Source organism: Trichomycterus rosablanca, chromosome 5 (assembly GCF_030014385.1).
Source record: "Trichomycterus rosablanca isolate fTriRos1 chromosome 5, fTriRos1.hap1, whole genome shotgun sequence".
Lineage (NCBI taxonomy): Eukaryota > Metazoa > Chordata > Actinopteri > Siluriformes > Trichomycteridae > Trichomycterus > Trichomycterus rosablanca.
Genome location: NC_085992.1, coordinates 19,129,942 through 19,144,205, shown reverse-complemented (window position 1 = coordinate 19,144,205; position 14,264 = coordinate 19,129,942). Strand labels below are relative to the sequence as shown.

Genomic DNA, 14,264 nt, shown 5'->3' with positions numbered 1-14,264 from the left:
GAAAGAAGCTGGATTTAAAGGCCTGTTATAGCTAGTCAGCCAGCTATCTGAGTGCTAGCCAGCTATCTGGGCTGGATTTACATTGGAAGGCCTTTTATAGATAGATAGATAGATAGATAGATAGATAGATAGATAGATAGATAGATAGATAGATAGATAGATAGATAGATAGATAGATAGATAGATAGATAGATAGATAGATAGATAGATAGATACTTTATTATGCTAGCTAACAGCTAAATGACACTTCATGAATGGGGCTGAAACCAAAAAATAAAAAGCTTACAGCACTCAGTATTCCCAGGCGGTCTCCCATCTAGGTACTGACTGAGCCCAACCCTGCTTGGCTTCTGAGATCGGACGAGATCAGGCGTTCCCAAGGTGGTTTGGCCGTAAGCGAAAGAAGCTGGATTTAAAGGCCTGTTATAGCTAGTCAGCCAGCTATCTGAGTGCTAGCCAGCTATCTGGGCTGGATTTACATTGGAAGGCCTTTTATAGATAGATAGATAGATAGATAGATAGATAGATAGATAGATAGATAGATAGATAGATAGATAGATAGATAGATAGATAGATAGATAGATAGATAGATAGATAGATAGATAGATAGATAGATAGATAGATAGATACTTTATTATGCTAGCTAACAGCTAAATGACACTTCATGAATGGGGCTGAAACCAAAAAATAAAAAGCTTACAGCACTCAGTATTCCCAGGCGGTCTCCCATCTAGGTACTGACTGAGCCCAACCCTGCTTGGCTTCTGAGATCGGACGAGATCAGGCGTTCCCAAGGTGGTTTGGCCGTAAGCGAAAGAAGCTGGATTTAAAGGCCTGTTATAGCTAGTCAGCCAGCTATCTGAGTGCTAGCCAGCTATCTGGGCTGGAATTACATTGGAAGGCCTTTTATAGATAGATAGATAGATAGATAGATAGATAGATAGATAGATAGATAGATAGATAGATAGATAGATAGATAGATAGATAGATAGATAGATAGATAGATAGATAGATAGATAGATAGATAGATAGATAGATACTTTATTATGCTAGCTAACAGCTAAATGACACTTCATGAATGGGGCTGAAACCAAAAAATAAAAAGCTTACAGCACTCAGTATTCCCAGGCGGTCTCCCATCTAGGTACTGACTGAGCCCAACCCTGCTTGGCTTCTGAGATCGGACGAGATCAGGCGTTCCCAAGGTGGTTTGGCCGTAAGCGAAAGAAGCTGGATTTAAAGGCCTGTTATAGCTAGTCAGCCAGCTATCTGAGTGCTAGCCAGCTATCTGGGCTGGATTTACATTGGAAGGCCTTTTATAGATAGATAGATAGATAGATAGATAGATAGATAGATAGATAGATAGATAGATAGATAGATAGATAGATAGATAGATAGATAGATAGATAGATAGATAGATAGATAGATAGATAGATAGATAGATAGATAGATAGATACTTTATTATGCTAGCTAACAGCTAAATGACACTTCATGAATGGGGCTGAAACCAAAAAATAAAAAGCTTACAGCACTCAGTATTCCCAGGCGGTCTCCCATCTAGGTACTGACTGAGCCCAACCCTGCTTGGCTTCTGAGATCGGACGAGATCAGGCGTTCCCAAGGTGGTTTGGCCGTAAGCGAAAGAAGCTGGATTTAAAGGCCTGTTATAGCTAGTCAGCCAGCTATCTGAGTGCTAGCCAGCTATCTGGCTGGATTTACATTGGAAGGCCTTTTATAGATAGATAGATAGATAGATAGATAGATAGATAGATAGATAGATAGATAGATAGATAGATAGATAGATAGATAGATAGATAGATAGATAGATAGATAGATAGATAGATAGATAGATAGATAGATAGATAGATAGATACTTTATTATGCTAGCTAACAGCTAAATGACACTTCATGAATGGGGCTGAAACCAAAAAATAAAAAGCTTACAGCACTCAGTATTCCCAGGCGGTCTCCCATCTAGGTACTGACTGAGCCCAACCCTGCTTGGCTTCTGAGATCGGACGAGATCAGGCGTTCCCAAGGTGGTTTGGCCGTAAGCGAAAGAAGCTGGATTTAAAGGCCTGTTATAGCTAGTCAGCCAGCTATCTGAGTGCTAGCCAGCTATCTGGGCTGGAATTACATTGGAAGGCCTTTTATAGATAGATAGATAGATAGATAGATAGATAGATAGATAGATAGATAGATAGATAGATAGATAGATAGATAGATAGATAGATAGATAGATAGATAGATAGATAGATAGATAGATAGATAGATAGATAGATAGATAGATAGATAGATAGATACTTTATTATGCTAGCTAACAGCTAAATGACACTTCATGAATGGGGCTGAAACCAAAAAATAAAAAGCTTACAGCACTCAGTATTCCCAGGCGGTCTCCCATCTAGGTACTGACTGAGCCCAACCCTGCTTGGCTTCTGAGATCGGACGAGATCAGGCGTTCCCAAGGTGGTTTGGCCGTAAGCGAAAGAAGCTGGATTTAAAGGCCTGTTATAGCTAGTCAGCCAGCTATCTGAGTGCTAGCCAGCTATCTGGGCTGGATTTACATTGGAAGGCCTTTTATAGATAGATAGATAGATAGATAGATAGATAGATAGATAGATAGATAGATAGATAGATAGATAGATAGATAGATAGATAGATAGATAGATAGATAGATAGATAGATAGATAGATAGATAGATAGATAGATAGATAGATAGATAGATAGATACTTTATTATGCTAGCTAACAGCTAAATGACACTTCATGAATGGGGCTGAAACCAAAAAATAAAAAGCTTACAGCACTCAGTATTCCCAGGCGGTCTCCCATCTAGGTACTGACTGAGCCCAACCCTGCTTGGCTTCTGAGATCGGACGAGATCAGGCGTTCCCAAGGTGGTTTGGCCGTAAGCGAAAGAAGCTGGATTTAAAGGCCTGTTATAGCTAGTCAGCCAGCTATCTGAGTGCGTGCCAGCTATCTGAGTGCTAGCCAGCTATCTGGGCTGGATTTACATTGGAAGGCCTTTTATAGATAGATAGATAGATAGATAGATAGATAGATAGATAGATAGATATATAGATAGATAGATAGATAGATAGATAGATAGATAGATAGATAGATAGATAGATAGATAGATAGATAGATAGATAGATAGATAGATAGATACTTTATTATGCTAGCTAACAGCTAAATGACACTTCATGAATGGGGCTGAAACCAAAAAATAAAAAGCTTACAGCACTCAGTATTCCCAGGCGGTCTCCCATCTAGGTACTGACTGAGCCCAACCCTGCTTGGCTTCTGAGATCGGACGAGATCAGGCGTTCCCAAGGTGGTTTGGCCGTAAGCGAAAGAAGCTGGATTTAAAGGCCTGTTATAGCTAGTCAGCCAGCTATCTGAGTGCTAGCCAGCTATCTGGGCTGGATTTACATTGGAAGGCCTTTTATAGATAGATAGATAGATAGATAGATAGATAGATAGATAGATAGATAGATAGATAGATAGATAGATAGATAGATAGATAGATAGATAGATAGATAGATAGATAGATAGATAGATAGATAGATAGATAGATAGATAGATAGATAGATAGATAGATACTTTATTATGCTAGCTAACAGCTAAATGACACTTCATGAATGGGGCTGAAACCAAAAAATAAAAAGCTTACAGCACTCAGTATTCCCAGGCGGTCTCCCATCTAGGTACTGACTGAGCCCAACCCTGCTTGGCTTCTGAGATCGGACGAGATCAGGCGTTCCCAAGGTGGTTTGGCCGTAAGCGAAAGAAGCTGGATTTAAAGGCCTGTTATAGCTAGTCAGCCAGCTATCTGAGTGCTAGCCAGCTATCTGGGCTGGATTTACATTGGAAGGCCTTTTATAGATAGATAGATAGATAGATAGATAGATAGATAGATAGATAGATAGATAGATAGATAGATAGATAGATAGATAGATAGATAGATAGATAGATAGATAGATAGATAGATAGATAGATAGATAGATAGATAGATAGATAGATAGATACTTTATTATGCTAGCTAACAGCTAAATGACACTTCATGAATGGGGCTGAAACCAAAAAATAAAAAGCTTACAGCACTCAGTATTCCCAGGCGGTCTCCCATCTAGGTACTGACTGAGCCCAACCCTGCTTGGCTTCTGAGATCGGACGAGATCAGGCGTTCCCAAGGTGGTTTGGCCGTAAGCGAAAGAAGCTGGATTTAAAGGCCTGTTATAGCTAGTCAGCCAGCTATCTGAGTGCTAGCCAGCTATCTGGGCTGGAATTACATTGGAAGGCCTTTTATAGATAGATAGATAGATAGATAGATAGATAGATAGATAGATAGATAGATAGATAGATAGATAGATAGATAGATAGATAGATAGATAGATAGATAGATAGATAGATAGATAGATAGATAGATAGATAGATAGATAGATAGATCCTTTATTATGCTAGCTAACAGCTAAATGACACTTCATGAATGGGGCTGAAACCCAAAAATAAAAAGCTTACAGCACTCAGTATTCCCAGGCGGTCTCCCATCTAGGTACTGACTGAGCCCAACCCTGCTTGGCTTCTGAGATCAGACGAGATCAGGCGTTCTTTTTTTTTTTTTTTTTTTTTTTTTTTTTTAATTTAATTAAAAACATATTTTTTACAAACACATACATACAAATACTTCATATACATCTGTACATACATACAATACTGAATGCATTAAAATTACACTAAAGATCTACATTTACACTGCATTTACACTTCATTATTCTTTAATCATCCTTACACTTCCTCCCACTTCCACTCTATTTTCTCTAATGTTTTTATTACAAAAGGATTTTTTTCTAATACCGTTTTATTAAAATCTTCCATTTTATCATTCATTTCACAATACACATATATTGCTTCTACCACTTGTTCCATTTTATATTGAAACATTTTCCATACATCGAGTTTTCTTTTTTCATATCTTGCAGTATTTCTTCGTATCCATATAACATATTTTGCTACTGTCACACATATATTCGTCATATATTTGTTTGACCTTTTTGCTTTTACACCAAACATTAGTAAAGATTCCCACTCACTCTGTGTCATTTTCTCATCATAGTCATCCATAAGAATTACTCTCATCATTCTTTTAAATTTTTCCATAAAGTCTTTCAGCTCTTTACAATAAAAGAATAAATGTCTTAATCCCTCGTCTTCCTGCATGCACACTTTGCACAATGCATTCTGTTCTATTCCCATTTTACATAGTCTCATTTCTGTTAAAACCGTGTTATGCCTCAATAAGAAATTAAAATTTTCTACCCTTGGCTCAATGTATTTCTGTCTTATATTCTTCCAATAATGTTTTTCTTCAATCTTTTCATATTTTTCTTTCCAATATCGGTTTGCTGCTGGTTTAATAAAAGTCCTGTCTCTAAATGTTACATAAATTGTTTTTGTTGTTTCCATCTCAAATTTGTTCATACTGTTGTTCACATTCCTATATATTTCAGGGATCATTTTTCCATTTACCTCGTTTCTGTTTATTGATTGTATCCATTCTTTTGATACGGCTTTTTTGAGGTTCTCGTATTGCTTCATTATTGTCTCTTTCTTATATTCCTCTCCTATAGACTCTATTGCATCTATAATTGCTTGTACTGGTAGAAATCCTTCTTTAACCTCATATAAAATGTCTTTTATTTGCTTAATCCCCCCTTCCCACCATTTTTTGTAAAAAATCGTCTCATTATTATGTAAGACATTATTATTTAAAAAGAGTGGAAACTCTAACAATTGTTTTCTGCCTTTTGGTACAATCTCTATTTGATTCAGAAACTCTCCCCAAGATTCTAGTACTTCTCTATAAAAACATGGAATTGAATCCCTCATGTAGTTTTTTGTTTTCATCCATAAAATATTGCATCCTAGATTACTATCTCCACACTTGGTTAAAAAATATTGCATTATCTGTTTCCAGGTGTTGTTTGTTTTTTCATCTAAAAACTTTTTAACTATTTTAACTCTAAAACTTTTCATTTTAATTACGACATCCTGCAGTCCCAGCCCTCCTTCTTCCACTGCTCCAATTAGTGTATTGTAAGCTATTTTATGTCTTCCTTTTCCCCAAATAAAGTTGATCACAATTTCTTTTAGTTTTTTAACAGCTGATGTAGGTATCGAGCAAACTCTCAATAAATACCAAATTTTGGACAGCATTAGTGCATTTATAACTAACACTTTTCCTTTCAATGTCAGGTTTCTCATCCTCCAAAATCCTAATCTTTGTTCCACTCCTTTAATGGCACTCTCCCACGTTAATTCATTTGTTTTTTTAATATCTTTTCCTATGAACAGACCTAGCATCTTCATACTTTCTTCTTCTTCTTTAAACGGTATATTTTCTGGTATTGCATCTATTTGTCCTATTCTCATATATTTGGTTTTCCCTATATTAACTTTTGCTCCTGTTCCTTGACAGTATATTTCCAATATTTCAACTGCCTTTTTCACGCTTAAAAGATCTTGAAGCACCATTGTGGTATCATCAGCATATTGATATATAGGTTCATGGTTTTTATTTCCTTCAATTGTAATTCCTTTAATTTCTTTATTCTCTTTTATCATTAACCCTAATGGTTCAGCAACCATTGTATATAGGAGGGCCGAGAGTGGGCATCCTTGTCTTATTGACCTTGTGACATTGAAGCAATCCGTTATAAACCCATTACACTTAACACATGTTACAATTCCATAATAAAAATTTTTTATCCATTTTAAAAAATTTTCCCCAAAACCAAACTTCTTTATAACATTAAATAAAAATTGGTGTTCCACCCTATCGAAAGCCTTTTCAATGTCTATATTTATCAAGTATCCTTTTAAGTTTTTTTCTTTCATATATATTATTATGTCCCTTAAGCTACCTACCGTATCCGCAATGTCTCTTCCTTCCACCCCATATGCCTGAGTTGTTTTAACAATCATTGGTATAACTTTTTTTAATCTGTTTGCAATTATCTTTGCTAGTATTTTGACGTCTGTATTTAGCATTGTTATTGGTCTATAATTTTGTAGTTCATTAACACTTCCTTTTTTCTTAAATATTAATTTAATCATTCCTATTTTCATGCTCTCACTCAATTCGGCTTTGTTAAAAATTCCATCATATATTTCTTTTAGAATTGGAACTAGAATGATTTTAAAATTTTTATAAAATTCATTTGTTAATCCATCCAACCCAGGACTTTTTTTTGGCTTTAATTGTTCAATTGCAGTTAATATTTCTTCCTCTGTTATTTCACTATCACACTCTTCCTGGTCTTCCTCCGAGACTTTTGTTTTAATTTGTTCTAGTAGTTTCTCTTCTGCTGTTTTATCTACACCCCTTCTTCTAAACAGGTCCTCATAAAATTCTTTAATAACTTTTAGTACTTCCTTTGTTCCTTTTTTTTTTTCTCCTTTAGAGTTTAATACTTCCTTTATTATGGATGTAGCTTGTTTACTTTTCTCTAATTCAAAAAAGAATTTAGTGCTTCTTTCACCCTCCACTGCATATCTGACTTTACTCCTAAGTATTAACCCTCTGCATTTTTCTTCTTCAACAGTTTTCATTTTATCCTGTAATGCTAATAGCCTTTCCATGCTTCCTTCATTTCTGTTTCGCTCAAGGTTCCTAAGTTCTTTTTCCAGTTCTCTTTGCACTCCTGTTTCTTTTAGCTTTTTTATCTTCTGCATTAATTTACAATGTTTAATTGTCAGTTTTTTAATATCGAATTTTAAATTGTCCCACCATATTCTTTTATCAATATTATACAATTTGTCCCTTTTATTCCACATGATCATGTCCTTCACTTGTATGTTGTATAATTTATCTTTTAGAATTTCTTCATTTAGCATCCATACTCCTGGGCCTCTTTTAACCTCTGTAAAGTCCATTACCCAAATTAAATAATTGTGATCACTTAAGGTTGTTTTTTTATAATAAATCCCACTTATTTTCTCTGCCATCTCTTTTGTACATAAAAGCAAGTCTATTCTGCTTTGCTTTATTGTCTCTTGCACATTTTGTTCTCTTGAGTACTCCCTTATCTGATTATTTTTAAATCTCCAAACATCTATTAAGTCATACTTTTCCATTAGATTTTTTAATTGTTCCCTTCCTTTATCTGTTCTAAATACCATTTCATTATTAATATCTAGCTTGCTTAACACTGTGTTGAAATCACCTAATAAAAACACATTTTCCCACGTAGACAAATTAATCATAATTCTTTTAAAAAATTCCGCTTTTTCTCTTTCTTCATTTGGAGCATGTATATTATATAGTATTATTTTCCTTCCATCTTTTTCCACCTGCACAGCTATGCTTTTTCCTTCCCCATCATTAAAAATAACCTTTTCTTTTTCACATGCATTTCTTTGTATTAGAATTGCCACCCCTCTTTGTTTCTTATGTCCATTGTTAAAATAAATATTTCCATCCCACTGTGTTTTATATCTTTGAACACATTCTTCATTCCAACATGTCTCTTGCAAACACATTATTTCCGCACTACTGTTATTAGCTATTATCATTTGAAATTTGTCATTTTTATTTAAACCTCTTACATTTAAACTAACTACTGTTGCTGCTAGCATTACAAGTGGAACAAGATGAAAGGAAAGTACCAACTTTTTCATTTAGCTTAATTATTTATTCCAATTCTTCTTCTTCTAAAAGTTCAAATCTTCCTATTCTTGTAAACCCTTTATCTCCCCTTCTTTCCTTTTGTCTTTCTAAAGCTTTAGTTATATTGGGTTTTATATTCATTTTTCTTTTTCTTATATATTCTATTTTATTTCTCAGTACCTCCAGTTTACTGTCTTTTCCGCCTTCTTCCTCTTCCAGCTCCATTTCGTCTTCTTCTTGTTGTTGCTTTTCGGGTTGTTCAGCTTCTGCATTGTCCTCAGTCATTTCCTCCATTTCTGTACTGTTGTTGTTATTTTCAGAGTTCAGTTCATTATCCATTTGCTCCTTCCCTTGTTCCTTCCTTTTCTCCAGACTTTGTTCCTCCTCCATAACTCCTGCGTTTGCTTTTTGGTGTTGTTCTGTACTCTCCTCTATGTTCTCCTCATCATTCTGTGTTTTTGCTCCTGGTTCGTCTTCTTTTTGTCGTTCCGTTTCGTCCGTCTCTGTTTCCTTTTGGCACCTGCATTTTGTTGTTATGTTTCCACAGTCCAGACATCTCTCAGCCACACACTCATGTGCATAATGTCCTTGTTGCATACACTGTCTACACACGAACTGCGGACAGGCCCTCAATACATGCTCCGGGCTCATGCACATCCTGCAAGTCTTCACCTGCCGGCTGTGGATCACCCGAAAGTACTTTGGACCCTCCGCAGTAGAAAATCGTGTACTATATGGCAGTGATGCGACCTCTTTCGGAAAACGGACTTTAACAATTCTAGTCCCGTCCGCTATATCCGTTCCAGGGTGGTAACGTCTCCTTATTGGTTGTAGAGGCATAACTTGCCATAGCCTTAGTTTATTCATAATTTCTTCATTTGTTATATATGCTGGTAAATGCAAGAATGAGACAACAATGTCCGTTGTTTCCAACTGTCTCACCTCACATAACTTTCCTTTGATTAGTATTCCTTCTAAAGTTTCTTCTGTTGTTTTTTTATCCACCAGTGTGAGCTCATACTCATTTGTTTGTCTTGGCCTAAATGCCAGCAATTTTCCATGTCCTACTGTATTTATGACTTCTTTCATTATTTCCGTTAAGCTGATATTTTCGAGACATGCTGTTTCCAGGATCACTGTTTGTTCTTTGACATAGACTTCTGATTTCTTTTGTTGTCCACTGCTTCTTTCCTTTCCACTGTTGTTATCCATATTATCAGTTCCGGTTGTTAATCTCTCGTTCGAATCCATTTTTCTTTTTCGTTGTTCCATTCCTGTGTCTGTGTCTGGTGTATCCTCCATTTTATCCAAAAATTATGCAAAAACAAGCTGCTCCCCGAGCAGCAAAACTGCTGGGGAGCTACAATCAAAACAAAGTTTTAACTTAAAGTCCACTTAATTGTAATTCTGACTAAAAATATTAACAAAAAACTGTCAAACAAACTGGGAGAGCCTTTCCCTCCCAAACTGCACAGGTCAAAGGTTGCTTCCTGTCACCACTAGGAGGCGCTATCAGGCGTTCTCAAGGTGGTTTGGCCGTAAGCGAAAGAAGCTGGATTTAAAGGCCTGTTATAGCTAGTCAGCCAGCTATCTGAGTGCTAGCCAGCTATCTGTGCTGGAATTACATTGGAAGGCCTTTCATAGATAGATAGATCGATAGATCGATAGATCGATAGATAGATAGATAGATAGATAGATAGATAGATAGATAGATAGATAGATAGATAGATAGATAGATAGATCCTTTATTATGCTAGCTAACAGCTAAATGACACTTCATGAATGGGGCTGAAACCCAAAAATAAAAAGCTTACAGCACTCAGTATTCCCAGGCGGTCTCCCATCTAGGTACTGACTGAGCCCAACCCTGCTTGGCTTCTGAGATCAGACGAGATCAGGCGTTCCCAAGGTGGTTTGGCCGTAAGCGAAAGAAGCTGGATTTAAAGGCCTGTTATAGCTAGTCAGCCAGCTATCTGAGTGCTAGCCAGCTATCTGTGCTGGAATTACATTGGAAGGCCTTTCATAGATAGATAGATCGATAGATCGATAGATCGATAGATCGATAGATCCTTTATTATGCTAGCTAACTGCTAAATGACACTTCATGAATGGGGCTGAAACCCAAAAATAAAAAGCTTACAGCACTCAGTATTCCCAGGCGGTCTCCCATCTAGGTACTGACTGAGCCCAACCCTGCTTGGCTTCTGAGATCAGACGAGATCAGGCGTTCCCAAGGTGGTTTGGCCGTAAGCGAAAGAAGCTGGATTTAAAGGCCTGTTATAGCTAGTCAGCCAGCTATCTGAGTGCTAGCCAGCTATCTGTGCTGGAATTACATTGGAAGGCCTTTCATAGATAGATAGATCGATAGATCGATAGATCGATAGATCGATAGATAGATAGATAGATAGATAGATAGATAGATAGATAGATAGATAGATAGATAGATAGATCCTTTATTATGCTAGCTAACAGCTAAATGACACTTCATGAATGGGGCTGAAACCCAAAAATAAAAAGCTTACAGCACTCAGTATTCCCAGGCGGTCTCCCATCTAGGTACTGACTGAGCCCAACCCTGCTTGGCTTCTGAGATCAGACGAGATCAGGCGTTCCCAAGGTGGTTTGGCCGTAAGCGAAAGAAGCTGGATTTAAAGGCCTGTTATAGCTAGTCAGCCAGCTATCTGAGTGCTAGCCAGCTATCTGTGCTGGAATTACATTGGAAGGCCTTTCATAGATAGATAGATCGATAGATAGATAGATAGATAGATAGATAGATAGATAGATAGATAGATAGATAGATAGATAGATAGATAGATAGATAGATAGATAGATCCTTTATTATGCTAGCTAACAGCTAAATGACACTTCATGAATGGGGCTGAAACCCAAAAATAAAAAGCTTACAGCACTCAGTATTCCCAGGCGGTCTCCCATCTAGGTACTGACTGAGCCCAACCCTGCTTGGCTTCTGAGATCAGACGAGATCAGGCGTTCCCAAGGTGGTTTGGCCGTAAGCGAAAGAAGCTGGATTTAAAGGCCTGTTATAGCTAGTCAGCCAGCTATCTGAGTGCTAGCCAGCTATCTGTGCTGGAATTACATTGGAAGGCCTTTCATAGATAGATAGATCGATAGATCGATAGATAGATAGATAGATAGATAGATAGATAGATAGATAGATAGATAGATAGATAGATAGATAGATAGATAGATAGATAGATAGATAGATAGATAGATAGATCCTTTATTATGCTAGCTAACAGCTAAATGACACCATGAATGGGGCTGAAACCAAAAAATAAAAAGCTTACAGCACTCAGTATTCCCAGGCGGTCTCCCATCTAGGTACTGACTGAGCCCAACCCTGCTTGGCTTCTGAGATCGGACGAGATCAGGCGTTCCCAAGGTGGTTTGGCCGTAAGCGAAAGAAGCTGGATTTAAAGGCCTGTTATAGCTAGTCAGCCAGCTATCTGAGTGCTAGCCAGCTATCTGTGCTGGAATTACATTGGAAGGCCTTTCATAGATAGATAGATCGATAGATCGATAGATCGATAGATCGATAGATAGATAGATAGATAGATAGATAGATAGATAGATAGATAGATCCTTTATTATGCTAGCTAACAGCTAAATGACACCATGAATGGGGCTGAAACCAAAAAATAAAAAGCTTACAGCACTCAGTATTCCCAGGCGGTCTCCCATCTAGGTACTGACTGAGCCCAACCCTGCTTGGCTTCTGAGATCGGACGAGATAAGGCGTTCCCAAGGTGGTTTGGCCGTAAGCGAAAGAAGCTGGATTTAAAGGCCTGTTATAGCTAGTCAGCCAGCTATCTGAGTGCTAGCCAGCTATCTGGGCTGGATTTACATTGGAAGGCCTTTTATAGATAGATAGATAGATAGATAGATAGATAGATAGATAGATAGATAGATAGATAGATAGATAGATAGATAGATAGATAGATAGATAGATAGATAGATAGATAGATAGATAGATAGATAGATAGATAGATAGATAGATAGATAGATAGATACTTTATTATGCTAGCTAACAGCTAAATGACACTTCATGAATGGGGCTGAAACCAAAAAATAAAAAGCTTACAGCACTCAGTATTCCCAGGCGGTCTCCCATCTAGGTACTGACTGAGCTCAACCCTGCTTGGCTTCTGAGATCGGACGAGATCAGGCGTTCCCAAGGTGGTTTGGCCGTAAGCGAAAGAAGCTGGATTTAAAGGCCTGTTATAGCTAGTCAGCCAGCTATCTGAGTGCTAGCCAGCTATCTGGGCTGGATTTACATTGGAAGGCCTTTTATAGATAGATAGATAGATAGATAGATAGATAGATAGATAGATAGATAGATAGATAGATAGATAGATAGATAGATAGATAGATAGATAGATAGATAGATAGATAGATAGATAGATAGATAGATAGATAGATAGATAGATAGATAGATAGATACTTTATTATGCTAGCTAACAGCTAAATGACACTTCATGAATGGGGCTGAAACCAAAAAATAAAAAGCTTACAGCACTCAGTATTCCCAGGCGGTCTCCCATCTAGGTACTGACTGAGCCCAACCCTGCTTGGCTTCTGAGATCGGACGAGATCAGGCGTTCCCAAGGTGGTTTGGCCGTAAGTGAAAGAAGCTGGATTTAAAGGCCTGTTATAGCTAGTCAGCCAGCTATCTGAGTGCTAGCCAGCTATCTGGGCTGGATTTACATTGGAAGGCCTTTTATAGATAGATAGATAGATAGATAGATAGATAGATAGATAGATAGATAGATAGATAGATAGATAGATAGATAGATAGATAGATAGATAGATAGATAGATAGATAGATAGATAGATAGATAGATAGATAGATAGATAGATAGATAGATACTTTATTATGCTAGCTAACAGCTAAATGACACTTCATGAATGGGGCTGAAACCAAAAAATAAAAAGCTTACAGCACTCAGTATTCCCAGGCGGTCTCCCATCTAGGTACTGACTGAGCCCAACCCTGCTTGGCTTCTGAGATCGGACGAGATAAGGCGTTCCCAAGGTGGTTTGGCCGTAAGCGAAAGAAGCTGGATTTAAAGGCCTGTTATAGCTAGTCAGCCAGCTATCTGAGTGCTAGCCAGCTATCTGGGCTGGATTTACATTGGAAGGCCTTTTATAGATAGATAGATAGATAGATAGATAGATAGATAGATAGATAGATAGATAGATAGATAGATAGATAGATAGATAGATAGATAGATAGATAGATAGATAGATAGATAGATAGATAGATAGATAGATAGATAGATAGATAGATAGATAGATAGATAGATAGATAGATAGATAGATACTTTATTATGCTAGCTAACAGCTAAATGACACTTCATGAATGGGGCTGAAACCAAAAAATAAAAAGCTTACAGCACTCAGTATTCCCAGGCGGTCTCCCATCTAGGTACTGACTGAGCTCAACCCTGCTTGGCTTCTGAGATCGGACGAGATCAGGCGTTCCCAAGGTGGTTTGGCCGTAAGCGAAAGAAGCTGGATTTAAAGGCCTGTTATAGCTAGTCAGCCAGCTATCTGAGTGCTAGCCAGCTATCTG

At 37.4% G+C, this 14,264-nt stretch overlaps 18 non-coding genes and 2 pseudogenes across 18 annotated transcripts; all 20 read right to left on the bottom strand.

The window, feature by feature from the left end:
- Nucleotides 1-279: 279 nt before the first annotated feature.
- On the bottom strand, nt 280-398 carry LOC134315413 (5S ribosomal RNA). The gene has a single exon (XR_010012557.1). It is a non-coding gene; the product is annotated as a 5S ribosomal RNA (ribosomal RNA).
- A 295-nt stretch (nt 399-693) lies between these two features.
- On the bottom strand, nt 694-812 carry LOC134315402 (5S ribosomal RNA). Its single transcript, XR_010012553.1, has one exon. It is a non-coding gene; the product is annotated as a 5S ribosomal RNA (ribosomal RNA).
- Nucleotides 813-1,103: 291 nt separating this feature from the next.
- On the bottom strand, nt 1,104-1,222 carry LOC134315390 (5S ribosomal RNA). Its single transcript, XR_010012542.1, has one exon. It is a non-coding gene; the product is annotated as a 5S ribosomal RNA (ribosomal RNA).
- Nucleotides 1,223-1,521: 299 nt separating this feature from the next.
- On the bottom strand, nt 1,522-1,640 carry LOC134315378 (5S ribosomal RNA). Its single transcript, XR_010012530.1, has one exon. It is a non-coding gene; the product is annotated as a 5S ribosomal RNA (ribosomal RNA).
- Nucleotides 1,641-1,938: 298 nt separating this feature from the next.
- Nucleotides 1,939-2,057, bottom strand: LOC134315367 (5S ribosomal RNA). The gene has a single exon (XR_010012519.1). It is a non-coding gene; the product is annotated as a 5S ribosomal RNA (ribosomal RNA).
- Nucleotides 2,058-2,368: 311 nt separating this feature from the next.
- On the bottom strand, nt 2,369-2,487 carry LOC134315355 (5S ribosomal RNA). Its single transcript, XR_010012508.1, has one exon. It is a non-coding gene; the product is annotated as a 5S ribosomal RNA (ribosomal RNA).
- Nucleotides 2,488-2,798: 311 nt separating this feature from the next.
- On the bottom strand, nt 2,799-2,917 carry LOC134315344 (5S ribosomal RNA). Its single transcript, XR_010012497.1, has one exon. It is a non-coding gene; the product is annotated as a 5S ribosomal RNA (ribosomal RNA).
- A 318-nt stretch (nt 2,918-3,235) lies between these two features.
- Nucleotides 3,236-3,354, bottom strand: LOC134315333 (5S ribosomal RNA). Its single transcript, XR_010012486.1, has one exon. It is a non-coding gene; the product is annotated as a 5S ribosomal RNA (ribosomal RNA).
- A 315-nt stretch (nt 3,355-3,669) lies between these two features.
- LOC134316000 (5S ribosomal RNA) lies at nt 3,670-3,788 on the bottom strand. The gene has a single exon (XR_010013049.1). It is a non-coding gene; the product is annotated as a 5S ribosomal RNA (ribosomal RNA).
- Nucleotides 3,789-4,095: 307 nt separating this feature from the next.
- On the bottom strand, nt 4,096-4,214 carry LOC134315988 (5S ribosomal RNA). The gene has a single exon (XR_010013038.1). It is a non-coding gene; the product is annotated as a 5S ribosomal RNA (ribosomal RNA).
- A 6,264-nt stretch (nt 4,215-10,478) lies between these two features.
- LOC134315773 (5S ribosomal RNA) lies at nt 10,479-10,597 on the bottom strand. Its single transcript, XR_010012833.1, has one exon. It is a non-coding gene; the product is annotated as a 5S ribosomal RNA (ribosomal RNA).
- Nucleotides 10,598-10,804: 207 nt separating this feature from the next.
- On the bottom strand, nt 10,805-10,923 carry LOC134315772 (5S ribosomal RNA). The gene has a single exon (XR_010012832.1). It is a non-coding gene; the product is annotated as a 5S ribosomal RNA (ribosomal RNA).
- Nucleotides 10,924-11,186: 263 nt separating this feature from the next.
- Nucleotides 11,187-11,305, bottom strand: LOC134315771 (5S ribosomal RNA). The gene has a single exon (XR_010012831.1). It is a non-coding gene; the product is annotated as a 5S ribosomal RNA (ribosomal RNA).
- A 263-nt stretch (nt 11,306-11,568) lies between these two features.
- Nucleotides 11,569-11,687, bottom strand: LOC134315770 (5S ribosomal RNA). Its single transcript, XR_010012830.1, has one exon. It is a non-coding gene; the product is annotated as a 5S ribosomal RNA (ribosomal RNA).
- Nucleotides 11,688-11,972: 285 nt separating this feature from the next.
- LOC134315976 (5S ribosomal RNA) lies at nt 11,973-12,091 on the bottom strand. Its single transcript, XR_010013027.1, has one exon. It is a non-coding gene; the product is annotated as a 5S ribosomal RNA (ribosomal RNA).
- A 245-nt stretch (nt 12,092-12,336) lies between these two features.
- Nucleotides 12,337-12,455, bottom strand: LOC134315412 (5S ribosomal RNA; annotated as a pseudogene).
- Nucleotides 12,456-12,766: 311 nt separating this feature from the next.
- On the bottom strand, nt 12,767-12,885 carry LOC134315332 (5S ribosomal RNA). Its single transcript, XR_010012485.1, has one exon. It is a non-coding gene; the product is annotated as a 5S ribosomal RNA (ribosomal RNA).
- A 311-nt stretch (nt 12,886-13,196) lies between these two features.
- On the bottom strand, nt 13,197-13,315 carry LOC134315823 (5S ribosomal RNA). Its single transcript, XR_010012880.1, has one exon. It is a non-coding gene; the product is annotated as a 5S ribosomal RNA (ribosomal RNA).
- A 307-nt stretch (nt 13,316-13,622) lies between these two features.
- LOC134315411 (5S ribosomal RNA) lies at nt 13,623-13,741 on the bottom strand (annotated as a pseudogene).
- Nucleotides 13,742-14,076: 335 nt separating this feature from the next.
- Nucleotides 14,077-14,195, bottom strand: LOC134315331 (5S ribosomal RNA). Its single transcript, XR_010012484.1, has one exon. It is a non-coding gene; the product is annotated as a 5S ribosomal RNA (ribosomal RNA).
- Nucleotides 14,196-14,264: the final 69 nt, after the last annotated feature.